This window comes from Anopheles aquasalis, chromosome 3 (assembly GCF_943734665.1).
Source record: "Anopheles aquasalis chromosome 3, idAnoAquaMG_Q_19, whole genome shotgun sequence".
NCBI classification, from domain to species: domain Eukaryota; kingdom Metazoa; phylum Arthropoda; class Insecta; order Diptera; family Culicidae; genus Anopheles; species Anopheles aquasalis.
Window position 1 is genome coordinate 11,795,001 of NC_064878.1, and position 19,613 is coordinate 11,814,613.

Consider the following 19,613-nt stretch of genomic DNA (forward strand, 5'->3'; position numbering starts at 1 on the left):
AGTATCACATTACGCCCAACAGCGTTATCGCGCACTCCGGATCGTGGTTTGTTGCAGGAGTTGTGCGAGCGCCTTCTCGTGCGCCTTTTTCCCGTGGTTTCCGTCCATCGAGAAATACTCATCGAAAGTGAGAAGCGCGGGTGAGATGAGGCTGAGAATCATCTTTCAACCATCGTCAGCGGACGGTGTAGATCCGCTACGGAATCTGGTTTGCTTTCCATTCCAAGAGACGCTCGGCTTGAGGCGACTAATTGGTTGGGAAGACGGTAAGTGGTTCTCGATCATCGCTACCATCATGTCAGACCCATTCGTTTCGTGGCTTTGTAGCAAAACAGTAAGCTGCTAAGATGAGATGAGGTTACCACGGGCTCCTCGAAGTTTCGTATTGATTGTAATTGAAACAGCTCATCGAATGTAAAACACTGTCGGTGTAACAATAGAAGAAGGGACCGTAGCGTGAGTGGGAGGGTGTCGAAACGCTAACCAGTAATCGATTGTGGCGTTACGTGGGTGGCATACATTATTCATGCACAACGAACAGAATAATTTTGAGGATTTTTCTATCATTCCCATACATCATTGGATCTTTTTTAATCGAACCTAATAACCTGAAGTACTTGCAAAAAGTACTTTTGGAGTTAATTTTTGGGTGGGATTACAAGCGAAACATGACGTATTTCTTAGTTCTAAGAAGCGTATCGTTTCGTAAAATGAAACTCTAGCTTCACTTAATAAGAGCAACATTTTAGATCCCGACCACGAGCCACCGCAGAATGGCAATGGATTTTAGATACCGCGAACACCGCATTTTTCCAATTCTTGGGCACGTGCCTTCAACGAAAAGAGTTATTGATTCACTCAATGGTCGACAAAGTGAAAATTTTGGCAAGCAAATCAAATATTCACGGAAAAATACTGATTAATCTATGATACTCAAAAGCACGTTCCAAATCATTTCATTCCGATTCCGATTCCGAATATCACTCACTCAACAGACGGATTGTCTGTGCATTATATTCAGCATTCATGACCTTTTGCAATGTCTGTTCCAAGCTCGTTCTACGAAGTGGAATACGTAGAATTTGTAAGGTCAAAGCAACATGGAAGGTGAATGCCGAAGAACAATATCATGATCGTCTAGAGAGCTCGACTCATGTCCGAACAGCACTGGCACAATCTCCAGCGTCTAAAGTAATCTCACCATCCTCCAGCTCAGAAACAGTTTAGGACTAAGTGAAATTAAAATAGTGTTGAAAACTTTTAAAGGACTATTGTGAACTATTTGTAGATTCTAGGAAGAAAGATTGATAAGGAATGATTTACAAAATGAAGTGCATGCTATTAAACCTTTGACGATAAATGGACAGAGATTTTAAAATACCAAGACCAAAAGAACACCGCAAGACAAGCTCTGATGTCAGCTAAGCACAAGTTATCAGACTATTTGGAATTGATTTTCTACATGGTAACCTCCTAACTGCCTGTGACCAGACCAGCAGACCAGCAGAGAGACACTGTTAGATCGTAAGCTCGTAAAGCAGCACTGCTGCTAAATTAATCTGCCTGCACGACACATAACCAGCACTCTCTGCTCCACATCGACTGAACTTGCTGCTGAGCTGCTGGGCTGGTGTACGCTGCAGAAAATGCCGCTCGATGCGTGCCAAAACACGGCCCCTTTCGACGCATTCCGGAATGAAAGGATATGGTGAAACGAAGATCGATTGCGACATGGCTTTGTTCGCATCCTAAATTCCAATTACGATAATGACACCAGGTTCCACAGAAACGGCTCTCCAACGGTGGGAATTTTCCCCTTTCCCAGAATTCACAGCACATTTGGCCGTTGTGCACGATGCTCATCCTGCCGGCTACTCGCTGTCTCTGTCCTTTCTTCTTTTCGGGCCTCTTCCTGGTATTCTTTTATTTTTTTTTTGGCAGCAACAAAAATGCACTCCATCTGCATTAGCTTGTCGATGCGGAACCGGTTCCATTCCACGGAGCAACGGAATGCCAACGGACCAATGGTTAGCTCGCAAACCTTAGGCCGCAGCAGCAGCAGCAGCACCAGTCCCAGGAATGGCTATGGCTGTGCGATGCGATGCGTTGCGAGATGAGATTTTAATTGCTTTCCGCTGGGTTTTGATGAAAACCGACAAACCCCGGTGACCATTATCGGGTGGCCGGGGTTGCTGCTGGTGCGCTTTTGCCGGTGGTGAAATCCGGTGGTCCTCATGATGTCCGGTGACAAGCGTACAAGTGCCATTTTGTGACCCCCGATTGTGGTGTGCGTGCATGCGTGTGTCAGTGTCACGAACATGGTGTGCAAATGGCATAGAGAAGTGATTTCATTCACCCCCACCCCCTCCCCGCTTTACACCCCCACTGCTATCGAGATCGATCGAAAAGGGGATGCGTGCTTCACGTTCCTCACAGTGAAAGCCCTCGATCACCCTTTCTCTCTTCCACTCTCTCTCTCTCTCTCTCTCTCTCTCTCTCTCTCTCTCTCTCTCTCTCTCTCTCTCTCTCTCTCTCTCTCTCTCTCTCTCTCTCTCTCTCTCTCTCTCTCTCTCTCTCTCTCTCTCTCTCTCTCTCTCTCTCTCTCTCTCTCTCTCGCTATCTCTCTATCACTCTAATGCCATTTCGATCAAGGACCTTTAATTGGAATCGGCCCAGCGTACACTCGGCCTTCGATTGCTGCTGCTGTTGCTCCTGCCACATGCAAAAAGAGCTCTTTTTCGATTGAGGACCACTGGACCGGACACACGACAGGGTGGTGGTCCGGCTGATGACTTGGTCCGAGAGCCATCTTTGTCCATCTTGCCATTGCCACCATTCCAGATGATCCAGCAACGGGGGCCAACAAGTCGACAACATCGAGAGCATCGCACATTCGCAGCCAATCGGATATTTTTGGACCGACCGACGGGTGTGCGTTTGGTGTGCCGGCCAATAATGATAGTCATCATCGTGGTCCCAGTTGAATGCAGTTCGACAAAAGCCAATGAATCCATCCTCCGGTCACCGATGGATGCTCTCTCTCTCTCTCTCTCTCTCTCTCTCTCTTCGCCAAAAGGCTTTATCTAAGCGTCTTATGTGGGATTTGTTTTGTTTGTGTCTGCCCTTTCATCCAGTCCGTGTGCAGTGCAGTGTAGATGAAATACACGGTCCCAGTTCACAGCAAGTAATACCCCGGTATTCGTGTACAAAAGATTGCAAAATGACCGATTGGTGCAAATTCAAATGAAACACCCGTTCGCACACATGCCCATGCATCGATGAAAGGTGCTACCACATACTATTTGCCCAAAAAAAGGTGCGAGATACCCACCAAGGGCTCAAGAGCACCACGAGCTGGGCACCAAAACCAACTGGTATCTGCTGGTGCTGCTACGAACGTGCTCAAGTGTCCCGTGTGCTGGAGCCTTTTACGAGCCGCACATGCCCTTAGACACACAAATACAACACCATTTCGTATCGTCACGGCTCGTTTGACAGCGGCGCGACAGGAGGTTGGTAAGATGTTGCGACAACCCACTGTAGTCTGTCATAACATAAGATCCCGTCCAATTATGGGCGAAGCGTGCTCCCGGTGCCATCGGCCTCTGCCCTTCCGAGCAACCGGCGTTGGCGTTCGGGGGCGGGGGTCCAAGGTTCACCTTTGCTAAACGACATCCCGCCAACTCCTTATGTGCAAACAACATAACATTCCTCGACAACTCGAGAGTAGTAGCAGAAAAAAAAACGGGCTGAAACATGAGCTTCCCGTCCAGCCCACAACCGAGAGGGGCGCAGAACGACGAAGAAGAACTCTCCTGAAAATGGTGTCCTCCCAAGAATCCAAACAAACTTTCTCTGGAATTCATCCACTGGAATTCATAAATCGGATTGTTCCGCTTTATTAAGCATTGATTTCATGCCATCCCCCTTTCGTGCTGTCGAGCAAAATGTTGTTTTGTAATGTTACCTCCGATACACTTTTGATCGGATTGATGTCCTTCCAAGAGTGTTTGTGTAGGTGGGTGTGGGCGTTGCTTACAGGAACAGGTCTCCAGGACAGCGAACAAGCGTGCTCTGCTGCTCCGAATGGAACGTGCCAACGGACAAATGTGTTTAAAGATCATAATGTTGCTTCTCCAGCTGCTGCTGCTCATGCTGCTGCTGCCTGCCTGCCTTCTTGCCTGCCCGCTGCTTTGTTTGCTTTAAATCCAACCACTCCAACTCCATGGCTAACAATTTAGCAAAAATCTAATCCAAGGATCCGAAGGTGGGTGCTCCCCTTTTTTCATCGCCTTTCACTCGCGTGGAATCGGGCAAACATCAACATCAGCCATCAAGCTGGAACGGAAATAATGCTCGCAGGCATCAACGCACCAACGCAGGCGGGGCGTAAAAATCCACGAAAGTAAAACTTTGCCCCCGTCCGTGTTTCGCGTACCACGGCTCGGCCCGATGGCATCCCGCACAAACCTCGCCCGAGCCCGGGGTGATTGGAAATTTTGCATCTCCCAGAGCATACGCGCGACCAGGTATCAGCGCAGGGCGCCGTTCTCGTCCTTCTCACTCTCTCCTATTTCAACCACGAAGCAACCTGGCAGAGCTTGCTGTGCCTTTGATGTTTCGCAGTGGCGCGCAGTTCAAGAACCGCGCCTACTGGGGGGTTTTCGGGTTTTTTGGGTCTGGCGTGGCGTGGCGTGGAACCAACATCCAACCTCCAACCTCTTCTGCGGTCGACAGCAAAAATTCCGATTCTGCCTTCTGTCTGTTGTGTGTCTTCAGAGGGCGCTCGCAGAAGAAATTCCGATCGAACGTAGAGGGTTCACCACACGAACACCCACACACCCATTCTGTGGCACGCGCCAGGCGCCCCGTATTTTCTTCCAGCAGCTTCCGGAGATTATTATTTCGAAAATCCGTAAGACGAAGCTGCCATAGCGGACGAGTGGGCTGGCTAAGCCTGCTGGTGGTACTACATTATAGACTCGCTCGATACCGATTTGTGGTCAGCAGAAGGAACAGCAGCAGTAGCAAGGGGAAAAAAAGCTAAAAACAGATACACTACCTCACAAAACATAAGCTCCAACCTGAGTACCTCCTCGGCTCGGTTCATCTCCAAAGAGGCCTCGCCTCCGGCGTCCGGATTACGGACCGATACTTAAGCGACCGGATGCATCGAATGCCTTGTTTGATGTTTTCCATCAGAGTCACCGAACACTACCAGATCGGTGCATACCTGGAACGAGAGAAAGAAGAAAGAAGCGAATTCGTTACTCAGAGGATAGTTGAGGAAGGGGTAGCAAGATTGTGTGGACGACATCAAAAGAAGGATTAAAAGGCCTGCCCGGGGGAGGGGAGTACGCCTGATAGAACGATGCACATCAGCTTCGAATGGTTATATCTGACCGTAGTTCTTCTGTTCGCCTAAGGACCGTTGAGCTCACTTTTAATAAGTCTTCAATTCACCAATGAATGTATGTGACAACTAACGACGACCCAGCCTACTGCTACTGCAGTGTTCTGGTCATTGATAGAGCTATCCAGCTAACGCAGAGCACCGTGGCACCGCATGCTGCGCATGGTTACGTCCTAATTGGTGATAACTTGAGAAATGATGTGGATTTTCTTTTTAAAGCTGCTGCCCCGTCCGCAACCCTTGTCTGCTGACAGACATCCCGATAACCGCTACTCCGAGAACAGGCTTTTCACAAAAATGAGAACAGACACACCGCTTAGGGGCCCCCGAGCCTTTGCATGGAAACGAGGTTATCGTGAGGTACGGACGTGTGTTTGATGGTCGCCCTGGTGGACTTAGGATCTGCTGCTGTTGCTGCTGGTGGTGCTGATGCCACCAGCACCACACTGCCATCCATTAAATCATAATTATCCTTTTGGACTTAATTGTAGAATAACTGCGGCACCACCGGCGAAAGGCTTTATGCTGGGCATTGAGCATAACGGCTCTAATGGGACACGAGGGTAGAATACGTGTCGTCGTCTGGACGCCCAATGTCCTCGTCTGTATGTGTGTGCGTTCGTGTGTATGTGTGCTACACAGACCGAACGAGACCGTATGTGACCTGGATCCTGCTGATGCTGACGAGTCATGTGCCAATAGACGGACGCCTGGCGTGGTGCCGGCACCGTAAGCACTCTTTAGGGACAGATCCATCCGCAACTGTACCCAGGACCCTCCCGCCCGCCCCCCCCCCCCCTGTGCACACACACACGCGTACACACTCACGTACACTCTAACACAATCATCCACCTGCAGTGGAGGGGGCTTCGTTGCTGATTCATCACTGGGTTGGTGTCCCTTAGTTAGGGATCCAAAGCGAAGCGAAGAAAGGAAGGAAGGAAGGGGCGATGGTGCGCCATCGCTCTTCCGTCGACCATCAAACCCCATGGCCCACATGAAGGCAGTCCCGGATCCGGATGTGGGAGAGTTTAAAATAATATTTAATTCAAATATAATTTATTTCTTTGCCCACGGCCCACTGTGAGGACGCTGTGGTCCGTCGACCGGGGATGCAGCATCCCTATCCCTGGAACCAAAGGGGCCGCGGGTTGAAAGGGGGTGCATCGCTTTGACAAACGCTCCACATATAGCCAACGATTGACCGTCTTTCATCATGGACTCAGTGGACCATGGCACGGCACGGCAAAGGGTGACCATTCCGTTTCTACTTGCCTCACGTCACTGCCACGGACGCGCGCTCGTTTCGGTGGACTTCGGTCGTGGTGTGCCGAGCGTTTATCTACCGAGCGACAAATTTACACCCGACGGAGAGTTTGTCCACCCAGTGCACATGGACCAGGACCTGGGTTTTTTTCGATTCTTTTGTTTTGTCAGTCAGAAGTCAGACCTGAACTAACCCGGTGGGTGGTGGGAGTTTTGTTTGTAACATTACGCCCGGCACGTGACCGTAGATCAAGAGGAGCAATCACCAAATCGGTGCGCTTTATCATGGAATCTTCAGGGATTAAATTGACAAAAGTTGATTTCCCAACATATTATATTTTAAAATTAATGTGGAACACGAAAGAATGTTCATTATGAAGTAAAGGATCGAACTGGTATCATGGGAACGTTTTAAAAATGGATAACTCGGTTGGAATACGGAAATATTGTTTTTTTTTTCTACAAACTCCCCGGTGCTTTGTGCGCTGAGTTCATTAGCTATTTAAAATCATTATGAAATACAATACATTACTTGGTCAAATTCATCGGTTTCTTGGATTACAGAATGAATTTCTATAAATTGGAAATCCATAAAAAGAAGACCTTTTATAGCGTGCAATCTGATAGTTCGAACTCGCTTCACTGGAAACATATTATATTTTCTTTGTGGGAGCATAAAGTGTCGAGCCTTGGGTGGTCAGATGTTTTATTTTGAATTTCAACGATAGCATTATGCAAATAACCGGATGCTAGAAACATGTTTTCTGAGATGCGGGAAATAAAAGCATATTCTCATTTCAGCATAATTTATACGGTCTTCCGTGGTATTTTAATATTTTATATTAAATTTCAATAAGAACGAATCAATGAATCCTGTCGAAATTCGTAGTAAGCACCGGCAAATAATGGTACAGGCCATGCTTTGCTGGAAATGAATGCTATCCGCTTTGCCAAATGGAATTACACCATGAGTCCAATAATTCACAATCCGAGCTGTCTTTTCAATCACAATGACTGCAGCATTTGAAAATCGTCAACTGACCATATGTACAGCGACCCTTCAATAGTGTACGTGGAATACTATAAACCTCCAATAACGCAAGGCAAATTCATACGGGATATGCTTTAAAACGAGCAAATGAACAGCCCCAGCATCATGCCTTAAAGACTCGTTAGAAGGACTTTCTTAGCTAACCGCTACCGACTGCAAGAAGTCCTAGTTGCTAGAGAAAAACAAAAAAGGGAGAGAGAGCGAGAGATCTCGATTTAATTGCAATCAATTAAAGTGAAAATCCCAAATGGAATCAACCCCGTTTGACGACGAGCTGCCGCTGGGGGGGGGGGAGAAAAAACGGACCAGTTCCCGTTCGCTGGCCCAGGCCCAGTTGATACCCTCGTTATGTGTTGAGCTTCTGACATCTGTCCGGGGTCGCTTTTCCGCTTATTTTTTTTTCTCTTCGTTTCTTTTTTTTTTTTTATTCCGCATCTCCGCAACCACTCAAAGCATCGGCTACACACCGAGCTTGCATCACTCATTGACGATAGCCATTTCCGTCCGGACGACGACCGAATCGGTGGAACCCTCACAGCTCGCGCCCTTCTTACGACGGGGCGAGGGATTACATTAAAAAATAATTAGACGATTTGCCGGGCGGGGACAATTTTTACGCCTCGCCAAACTGTGATTGGGAGACATCGGACCCTTCCCCCCCAGCCAGCCAGCATTCTCCATTCCCCTCTCTCGCTCACAGGCCACAAGTGCCGTTGGCACATTTCTTGGAAAAGATTAATTTTGATTTTGCCCTCGGTGGTCCTTCGCGCATTTCCGCAAACCGGGCCACTTCAGCCGTGGCGTTTTTCCGGGCCGTTTTACTTTCTTCCCTTCGTTTAGCGTTTGCTGTACAGCATGTGCGCCAGCCACCCGGACCAGCCAACGGAGAGGTCAAGGCGCAGACCTCGCGCGATCACACTTGCGGGTGATGTTAATTTGCTGCCCCACGGCTGCTGCCATTACCTCGCCCCCACGTTCGCTTCGTTTGTTTCCCTTTTTTATTTTGATATTTTTTCCCCCGCTTTCCGCGTTCCGTTCAAACGACCGGCCACGAATTTTAGCACCACCATACGGTGGTGGTGCCGTCTGCTGGCTGGCAGGCTGATTCTGGGGATGATGAATTCAGTCGGCCCGTTCGGCACTGCCCCGGCTTCGAGGCACGCCGCACATTTCGACGTTTCGAGTTAATGGGTCGAAATAATGTAAACAGGATTGTTTTGCTGCCTGACGATCCCGATGGCCGGATGTGCATTTCACGATTTTACGTGGCGTCATCTTGTCAGTCAGTTTAATTTGTGTAATAAGCGGACCGTAATGCCGTCATGCGCAGCGTTATTTCATATCCACTGTGGGCCGTTGGTATGTTGGAATGGCATTGATTTTCTAAATTAGCAAGGCAGCGGTCATAAGCGGAGATGCTGGCGAGGACGCGTTGAACCGGTATGGTGGACGATTGGTTTGTTGTGATGAAAATTATGCAGATCATTTTGGATGAGGAAGCGTAGCGTAGTGAATACTTGCAACGGTATGAAGTAGACAAATATAGATTGTTTCGAGCTTCAGGTATTCAATGACGAAATTGAAATGTCATATTAGTATTACATGAAAAGTGCTAGAGCACAGAGCCAACTTCAAAAATAACTGACATATTTACAGAGTTATGATGGTCTACAGTAGAGTTTCAATCGATCAATAGCTCCGGTAGAGCAATAGAAACTTTGAATTTTGACAGACAATTTCAAGCGATTTTCTTGCAAGAATGAAATTCCATTAAACTGCTTGTTGTTCTCATGCAATGCAATAAAATGTCGTTTTAAAATCGGATGATAAAATCACCTCAGTAAGGAAACATTCTAATTTTAACGTACTACTAACTGTACCAGAAAGCGAAATTGATGCAAACAATTATTCTTTACCCTTCTTCAGCATTATTTTAACTGAATCATTTTGAGGTAAACTGAATCATTTCGTAGCATACTCCACATCAAGCAGCTCCCTCATGATGTCGCTAATGTCCGACCATTCCGGCAATGCCCGTCTCTTCAGTAAACCAGACTCCCTTACGGGATCCAATGCCTGTCAATTAGATCGCCCCGGCTCCGGTCCGGGTTTACCAAGGGCACTCCCACTTTCCCACTCGACTCGAAAAGGTGGCTACAGCTGCACAAATCAAACGATTGTCATTCCCGGTATCCTTATGGTGACATCCGGGGTCAGTAGGTGGAGAGGAGGTAGGTGGGGTCCAGTCAGTGTGTAGCATAATACCGACATTAATCACCGGCGACCGAACCGTGCCCGGGGAGCCTGCCCCGTCGGATCCTCGAGTGACAGAGAAGAAGCTCACCCGCAAAGAATTCTCCACGCACTTCGGGAGGAGAAGGAGGAGGAGGAGGAAGACTGGTATCTTCGGAAGAAACCTACTTTAACCATAATTGACTCGGACACGACCATTGGCAGGCGGCGGTGGCGGCAGGCAGCCAACTGCCACACTTAAGACGATTAGGTCCCGTGGCTGCCAACAGCGGGGAACGAGGGATTCATATCCTTTGTCTTCATTTTTCAAGATCAACGAAGTAATTTATCTTAATTAATAGCGCATTACAATTCAAGATTTGTCGCCTGAGCTTTTGGGTTAGGCAGCAGCATGGTGCCACCGACCTCCGTGAAGCCTCCTCCTCCTCCTCTGTTCCTTCCCTTCGGTGGTGATGAGACGGTCATCTTTCTTTCCCGTGTGCGAAGCACTTTTTCGTCGAGTATTAAAGATACATTAATAGAGTACGAACTACGGGCTGCGTGTGTCGAAAGGCCACCTCGATTTCGTCGTCAAACTTCTGGCCACGAACGGTCCTCGCTGGCCATTAGCTAAGAATGAAAAAGAGAGCGAATGCGAATTGCTGCTCGAGGGTTCCTCCCGAGTGGAGTTTGCGGTCCGGTTCCGCCTACTAACGATGAAGTTATTGATGAACACCACCAGAGGGAGCCACACTCATTAGCTGTCAAAACGTGAGGGAAACCACAATGACTACTAAGACCGACCGGCCGACTGAGCCGCTCCAACTTTGAGATTCTGTCGCGTGTCTAGAATATATAAATTATCAATTTCCAAACCATGCACTACCAGCACCACCAGCACCACCACCACCACCGGCACCATTATTAGGCGGTGTCGTGGCCACGTCGTGACCACCGGGGCACCGGGAGGCCACACGAAAGCACGAACACTACCCCGTGCTCCCCAATTAGGGCCGGTCGGTTGGGATTGTAGCGCGGAGCCGCTGTAGCGCGAGAAATAACAAAAACCGTGCCCAGGCGTCTGTAACGCCAACACTCAATTAGCGACGAGCCCGTACTTTTGCTTCTCGTTTCCCACTTTCTTATCCTCGTCTTGCTTCTTCTACGGTGCCGGAACCGTGTGTCACGGACGGACGCGGTCAGTAGCCGATGATTAAGCAGCCGGCCGGCGTGCTGGACTCTCGGCGAAGAGGTTCAAGCGCCTAGCGCCTCTCTGGAATACTGAAGCCCTAGCCCGGAGCAGAATCGAATTGGTAACTCCCTCCCCTTCCCCTCCCCATCCCCCGTGGGTCCTTCGGGATCCCTTTGCCCAATCCAAACGCCGTTTATCGTCCGAAACCGACGTACCTTTTCTGTTTGAATAAACATTACGATGTTAGCGGACCGAAAGTTCCATCGAAAACCTTCTCAGCCTTCCTTTTTCCTTCCCCACCACGGGCACCATAACGATTTCTGAGTGGACCTACCCTCCAACATCCCTCCCCAGGGCGGGGTTAGAGGGAACCATTCGGGATTTATTCAAATATGCCTTGATTGATTTCGCATTAGCATCCACCCCGAGCAGTCCGACGGTTCACGACGCACGCACCCCACCCCCCCCCCCCTCGGTTCCATACCTTCGGAATGGTCCTTTTCCCGTTCACTTCCTCTCTCCACCGGCACCCTCTGGGGCGCGAGGGATTTGGTTTTGGAATATTTTGCATTCAAGCTCTTCATTCGCACCGGGAACCTGGAGCGGGAGGACCCGAAACCGATGAATGATGCATCATTCGTTCCGGGTTTCAAACGACCCAACTTCCCAGTGGAAGAGACGCGTGATGGAAAGATTACCGAGAGGGAGGGTGGATCCGGAAAGGCACTGAGTCAACTTGCCAAATCATTGCCCGGCATCTCCCCCCGGGGGAGGAGGTTGCTGATGGTGTTTGATGACCATCACATGGCCTATAACAAACCACCTCGAGACGAAGTGAAAGGTATTTTGTAGTAACCATCCCACTGCCACCCCCCGTCGGGACAAATGGGTTCCCGCAACATAAACATATTTAGTCAAATTCATCTTTTCCATTTACGTCCCCGAGAGAAAGCACGAGAGAGAGGCGCTTCCTGAGACAAAAGGGATTTTCCTGATTTTTCCGGTCAACTGGTTCCCGGTATCTCCGACCTCGACGACGACGACGACGACGGCATGGGGTAGCCCTGAAAATACACACCGAAAACAAGCGCCGATTGCAGTGATCACGTACTAACTGCCAGTGAAGCGCCTCGGTCAACGATGAGTTGGCAGAAGCAGCCAAGCGTCTGTCGGGCATCCGAAAAATGCTAATGAACTGGTACACCTTTGCTCGGGTGCTGCATCCTAGACCTGAGCTAGTCCCAGTAAGGTGGCCATTTTGGGCGGTTGAAATTTATGCTGCGACATGCGAATAAACAAACGCCGCTTATGCGGTGCGCGCCTTCACCTTTCTACTTTGTCATTCCGTCTCTCTTCCCTTTCTCTCTCTCTCATTCTCTCTCTTTCTCAGCGAGGACATTCCGATAGACTGCACACTGGGTGGGACTACACCGTGGGGTTTTTTTTGGGAAACCCCTGGCAACGGTTACTAACAATTGACGTTGGCAGCGCTTTTACCCCCGGAGTAGCGCACAAGAGCGAGAGTGAAAGTGTGTTATGCTGGTGATATGATGGTTCGTGATTTCGTTTCTGTCACTCACGCGCCACACGCGAAAGAGGAAAGAAAACTTTCCTTCCCGAAAGCCTTCAGCCAGCAAGTGCCGCAAGTGCCGCGAAACCATAACTCAAACGGACGAATGGCCGAGGCTCAGAAGTTGCCGCTGGAACGGTGCCGCTGCTTCTAGGCCGCTTTGATTTGCAGCCTGACATCAGCCGGTCTTTGGCTACTCACGATTACCATTTTCTGTGGCCTCGGATTTGCTCCATTCCATGGCAGTAGCCATGGATGTTCGTGCCCGAAAAGTGAACGGTCGTTTTGGTGTAAGATCGCGTGAGCAAAGTGATAGCAATTAGAATGGCGATGGCGTTTGGATTCGAGCACGTTAGGAGCGCCGTGAGTGCCACTTTGCGAGGGGAATATAGTTGGAAGATTTCCACTTTCAGTTCGAAGTTTATTGTACCAACGTATATATATAAGATACTGAACGACGTAGCCGGTCCGCATTTTGGATTTTTCAAGACGGAGCGTGGAATAAGGAGCTGAGCACAGCGGCTGATATCCATGCCGCGTCAAGGGTGTATTTTGGAGAAAGCATAAAATACACGAAATATGCGATGGAAGCTGCTGCTCAAGGAGTACCTCTATTCTTTCGCCGATGCGATGCCCTGCATTCTATGAGACTTTTGAACGGGTCGATGGCTCAAAATGTACTTCAGGCTCTTTCCTTTCGTCCTTGCCGTCCATTATACCAACAAATCCTTGACAGAAGCTTTCTCTTGGCAGGTCGAAAGCTGAAAAATGTTCAAGAGTACTCAAACTTTTGAGATTCTCGTGTAAAGATTGGTTTCATCTATTCTAAAGGAGTTCAGTATTCCCAATCAGAGCTTATTTTCGATCGATCATCGGTCGCCTTTAGATGTTCCGCTGGCGGTGGAAGACATCGTTTGACAAGGAAATTATTTAGTGCTGAAGGATAATCGTAATAATTCAAAAAATGAAAGGCATTCTATTTATAATGACAATAAATGATATTGCTAAAAATAAGTTCACTTGAACCGTAATGTTGTAGAAACTGAGAAGAAAGGCTGTCTCTAAATTCCGAAATCATTCTTTTGCATGTCGGACGCATCAAATTCTGTCTGCATAGACCTTTAAACTGATGAAACATTCGAGCTTGATGAGCCGATTCCCTCTCATTTCTGTGAAAAACGTAAAATAATCGTCATAGTAACATAGGTAATGTTTTCTTTTCCATTCGATGTCACAACTCTTGCTGCCAGAGCCTTAAAACAAATAGTTGCGGAACATCCTTGCTATCCGGCTTAGTCATTGGGGAATGGTATCTGTCTTCAAATCCCCCCCGGGGGGGAAGAGTGTCTACCCTAGAAGCAAACACTCCAACCCCAATGGTGTATCGGTTTTGTGTGTTCCCGAAAGAATGCTTTTCCAACAAAAAAGAAACGTAGATCACCTTTCTTACCGAAATTCAGGGAATCACTTCCAAGAATGAAAATGCCTTTCCGTTCCATATCCCTGCCACCAACAACAACAACTACAACCACACACAACCATCCATCCAGAACCATCCAGCACGGACACGAACACGGTCACCAATTGATCCAATGACGTCCCCTTCCTTTTCCTCCTGCCTTTTGAATCGAAACGATTCTCGATGGCCCCCGGGACAAAGCTAATCTCTCGCCCAACATCCGAACAGGCCGGTTCTGGATCACTTCCTGGCTCAACTTTCAAGTTGTTAAAAGATCAAAAACCTTCCAATTTCCTGTCATGCCTCGCTGTTTCTCTCTCTCTCTCTCTCTCTCGGTCTGTCTGTCTGTCCTGCCAGGCTGTTTCAATTTTTAATAAATCCCAACCCCATTCTGCTCCTCCATGTGAGGCCTCCCGGGGGGGGAGTGGATGGGGGGACTTTCCAGCGATTTCTCGGCCAGGCTTGACCAGGAAAGATTTGCATCGCCCCGAGACAACAGACGTCCAACGGCGTGCGTAATCCCTACACCAGACCCCCTCCCCCCCCCCCCCTTCTCCAGAAACTTTGGGAAACATTGAGAAAGGATGAAGGATGAAAATCGGCATCTTTGTCAAGAAGTTTTGTCGGCTGCGTCGTAAGTGCCTTCCTCTTTCGCCCAGGGACGTAGAAAACTGTGGGAAAACCATAACGGATACACATCGTCACCGGGGACGCCGGGGAACTGCAGAGCGTCGCCCGAAATCCGTCGAGCATGCAACCTGGCACGATGGTTTTCCGATGGTAATCTCGCCCTCGCTCTCTCTCCCTGTCTCTCCCTGTCTCGCTCATTCCTTTTCCTTGTTTCCTTGTGTACCGACCCAATTTAACGATAACGATCCGACATGGTCAATTAAGCAGGCACAATAATAAAATGCTCCCGGTGCTCAACCAGGAAAACATCATCCATCTTGCATTTTGTGCCTTCTTCTCCTTCGTTCTTCGTTGCCTCCTTCGTTTCCTACTCGCATCCCGTGTCGGTTTCGGGTTCGGTTTCAGTGAAAACCTCCTCGGTGACGCCCACCACTCGAGCACCGGATAGGGTGGCCAATGTGGCCAATGTTTGTGGTAAAGTCAATGCCGATGCCGGTGTCGTCGTTGACTGGAGCTGCCCTCTCTCTCTTTTTTTTTTTTTTGGGAGGAAAGGTGGATGGTGAGCAAATAATTTCCAATCGAACTTCCCTGGCACCAGCGACGAGCCATGGGAGGACCCTTTGGTTATTTGGTTAGCATTGAGCCATCGTCCCGTTTCTCGCCTTCGATTTCTCTCTCCTGCCAGCCAGCCACGTCGAGTAATGCAAATCTCGGATCGGATTACACGCCTGGATCCTGGATGACAACTCGCTCCATTCCATTTGATCCACCAGGAAAGCACACCAAGAGACAGACAGTCTGAACTCCGATCGTCGAACTGACCTTTACGTTTGTGGAGTGGAACAACTCTGAGAGCTTCAGGCGTTCAGGCATGCGTTCACCAACGGAAAAGCCACATTCGCAGTAGTTTGGAATTGATGTTTCGGAGTGAAAATCGGTCCTTTAGTAGTGCTGCCTCTTCTCCACCTTCAACCCAAGGATCCTGATGCTGTTTGGGATGTTCCTCGAATTCGATTCGAGCACTCCAAAAGCACGAAAGCGTAAAAACCCTCGAGCTAAATTCAAACGCACCAACCGTACCTATCGCTTGCTTCTTGCTTACGGGTGTCCGTATCAGTGAGGAGAACGTTCTTGGAATTGAGAGTTTATTGAGGGACACCCTCCAATCGGGGACGGTGGCTTGCCTTGAAAGCGATAAACAAATATCCGTTTTCCTCTTGAACCACTCCCTCCCTTTAACCAACACCCTGGAGGGACGCCGTTGAGTGGACACCGTGTCTTGTTCCACAGTGAAGAGCTTCTCTGGAGTCGGTCGAATCTGGACCGAAAAACCAACTTCGGGTCACTCCAAACATACAACTAGACAGATAGAGATGGCGCACACACCACAACGGATCGGAAGCGGTGGGTAACTCGCTATTGAGTGGTTTTTGTTGCAAACCAAGGACCGTACTTTCCGTTCGATTCGATACCGTTCGAGTGCTCGTCCGTGAACGAAAGCGAGCGTCCTAATTAATTCCCACTCGCCAGCCATGCCAAAGAACCCAAGCCTGATAAGAAGTTTTTCCCACTCACTTTTCTGCTCGAGTCGAATGAACGGAATCAACCAAGAGAAGAAGTAAAGGAAGAAAGGAAAAAAAAACAAACCATCTCTCTCCCCGGCAAAATGGAGAAGCAAAACATCCCTTTCCGGCAGGTGAGTTCGATGAAATCACCGGCACCAATCGCAAAGCATCATCGACGAGTGGCAGGAGGGCGGGAGGTGGAAGTGAGTTGAGAAAACTTTTCATTTCATCTCCCTTCCTTCCTTCCTTTTTCTCTTTTCTGCCCTGTAAATGACTTAAACAATCCAAGCACTCGCACTCAAGCTGCAGAAAGCGACTGGTGGCGGGGTGGTAAGGATTATTTTCTTTGGAAAATTTGAAATCAGCATAAAACTGCAAACAATGATCTGGAACCCCCCGCACGCCGGTACCCACGAACCGGCAAGACAAGGCCACCAGCGAGCAAACAATGGGCACTCCGCCACCGCCAGGACGCACGGAGACAAGTAACAGCGAGCAAACACACAGTGGCGCCCGGGCACACCAGAATCAATTTGCTGTTATCATAATTTTCAATATTTTCCACCCATTCACCCCAGCCAGCCCAACCCAACTCGCCTGCGGCACTTTTTAAGCGAAGCGGGAAGCAAGCGAGCTCCGATTTGCTCCGAGGTCCGAGCAGAATTCGTCACAATTCGCTGTTCGCATCGCTCTCCGCTCAGCGCCCCAGCCCGTCTGTTCTGGGCTTAACGGGGCCAAGTTTTGTGATAATGTTTATTTACCTTTCTTCCATCCTCTCTCCCGCTCTCTTTCTCTCTCTCTCTCTCACCACTCCGTGCAATAATCTCCGCTCGAACATTCCATGGCTCGATGCTCGCTGTAATGTTTTTGCTCGTTGTCCTTCTGCAAGGTTGGCGAACAAGAGCGTTCATTTTTGGGGCGGGGAGAGGTGGATGATATGGCCGGAGGCGTTAGAACCGTGGTCGGTTTTTGAAGGACACGGAGCAGGACAGCAAATGATTGAATTGTGTGTGCCAAGCTTAAGCGTCAGGTGGAAGGCTCCCGGGGGGAGCTGGCTAATGTTGAATTTTCATTATTTGGTCCATCGTATCGCCCTCGTCACTTCGCGAGATGCTGGAACTTAGAGCCGTTGGCTCGCCATAGCATAGATACTACCAGAGTGAGTTAGTATCGTGGGTTCGCAAATGGCGAAAACTGGCGAAGATTCTTGCAATGCCAAAATGGTGGCCAGCAATACCTGCGCAAAGCGATGGTCGCGTGCACGAGTTTCAGAACACGTTGAACGTTGACGTGCATCAGCATCAGCAAGTCGTTAAAGGTCAACTCCAACATTTCCTCGAGGGAAATGTCGGAAAAGTGTCAGTTTCTGATTGAAACAGTGGAGAGTTTCGGAAACTTTTACAATTTGCTTCCCGCATGCAGAGCGTGGCAGATCTTTGTGAAAAAGGTCAAATGGCTTTAGAGAAAGTGGTGTACCGGTGACAGCCCTGAGAACCCTCGCTCACATTTCAATTGAACGTTCTGTTGTCAAATTGAACGTCAGAACGGATTAATGATCACATCGTATCGTGGATCGTGCCTGCAGTTGAGCCAATAACTGACACGCCCGGTGCGCATGTTTTTTGTCGAATTCGTGGCCTTCCTCCGCGTTCGTTTTATTTGTCGCAGAAAACGCAAATTTTGTGTTCCGAGTTTCGCCTGTTCCTGATTTACTTCCACATCCAACCGAATAACCGGTATGGGAAAACGAAAAATGGAAACAAAAACGAACCGAGCATAGTTTGTTGTTGGTGCCCGTGGAAAATGCCGCTTTTGATTGGCATCATCCCTCCCGGTTTGCCCCATGACCGGTCGCTTCGTGCCTCGTTGATGAAGTTAGGACTATAAATTGAATTCGAATTTAAATGAAAGTGTCCCAACCACCAGCTGCCCTACACCCTTCCCGCCGTCGTCTGCGTGACCGACGCGTGACGTGACGCGATGACGTGAACCGCGTCCCGGTTGGAAATGGTGAATGGCCGCTTGGTACTGCAAACCCCAATTTTCACTTTTCCCTCAATCAATTTTTCAGCCCCATTGTCCTGCGATCCTCCAGTCGCCGCCTGCTACATTTCGCTTATCGGCAAAAAGGGAAACCTGTTTTCCGCCAGCTGGCCAGCGGACACGACTTTGATTTGATTTTATTTATTCCATCGTTTTGTTTACTCTTCCAATATAATCACTTCCCATTAATAATTATTTTGGATTATTTTTTACACCTCCTCGCTGGGGGAGGGAGGGGGCCCGTGCAAAAGGGCCAGGGCGTCGAGGAAAATCGATATTCGTTCCGCTTGCGCAGCCATTGCTGTCCGTTAACCGGTGTATTTGCTCAAAAGAAACCGTCCAGCGGGCACTGCGTGGGTCGTGGTGGTGCTGCAGAAGGCCGCTTCGGGCCATTCCTGGACCACGGACCTTGGCCACCCTTAGCATGACGGTTGATGAGCGTCGATGAGTTTCAATGAACGCCGGTAACCGTCCTTGGGGTGCAAAATATTGCTCCCTCTTTCAGGGGGTCGGACGGTGGGGTTGCCCGTTAAGCGTGAGAAAAGCTACCTATTTCCCTGTTTTCATGCTACGTAGTCTGGCTGCCCACGCTTAGCGAGTGCTCCAAATACGCCAAGTACAGAACAAGAGGGAGAGGTACCATTATGAAGTGAGGGAGGAAATGGGCGGTGCCTGCCTTCCTCCTTTTTTTCGGTGGATCGAAACGCGGAAGGCCAGCTGGAAAGATTCATTATTTTTGCCTTTCCATTCGCTCCACAGCGCTCGCCAGGAGCTGCGCGATTTTGTTTTGTTCTTTCATCCCTTAGTGGAATGGAGAGCAGCGGAGAGAGGAAGGAAACAGGGTGCGCCATTAGCGCGTACACCTTTTGTAGAGGGTGGAAAGAGAAGGGGGTGCTCCGGTGCTAAATATGTTACTTCCGGTGACTGCGCTCCGGTGACATTGAGACTTTACGTCGTGCGAGCAACCGAGATTGCTTTCGCGCGAGGTGCTGACCGATCCGCCACATGCTCCATGGTCACGTGGCCTCCAATGGAAGCACCCAATGCCAACCAGCCGAGCAACAAAAAGGCAATCACTTTAGGTGAAAGTGAAACGTGAAGCATCTGCGGAGCGAACGAATGCGAGATGCTATTGGGCTGGGGCAAAAGAAGCGTCTTTTAAACGTCTCTTAACTGGCTTCGTTGTTTGAAG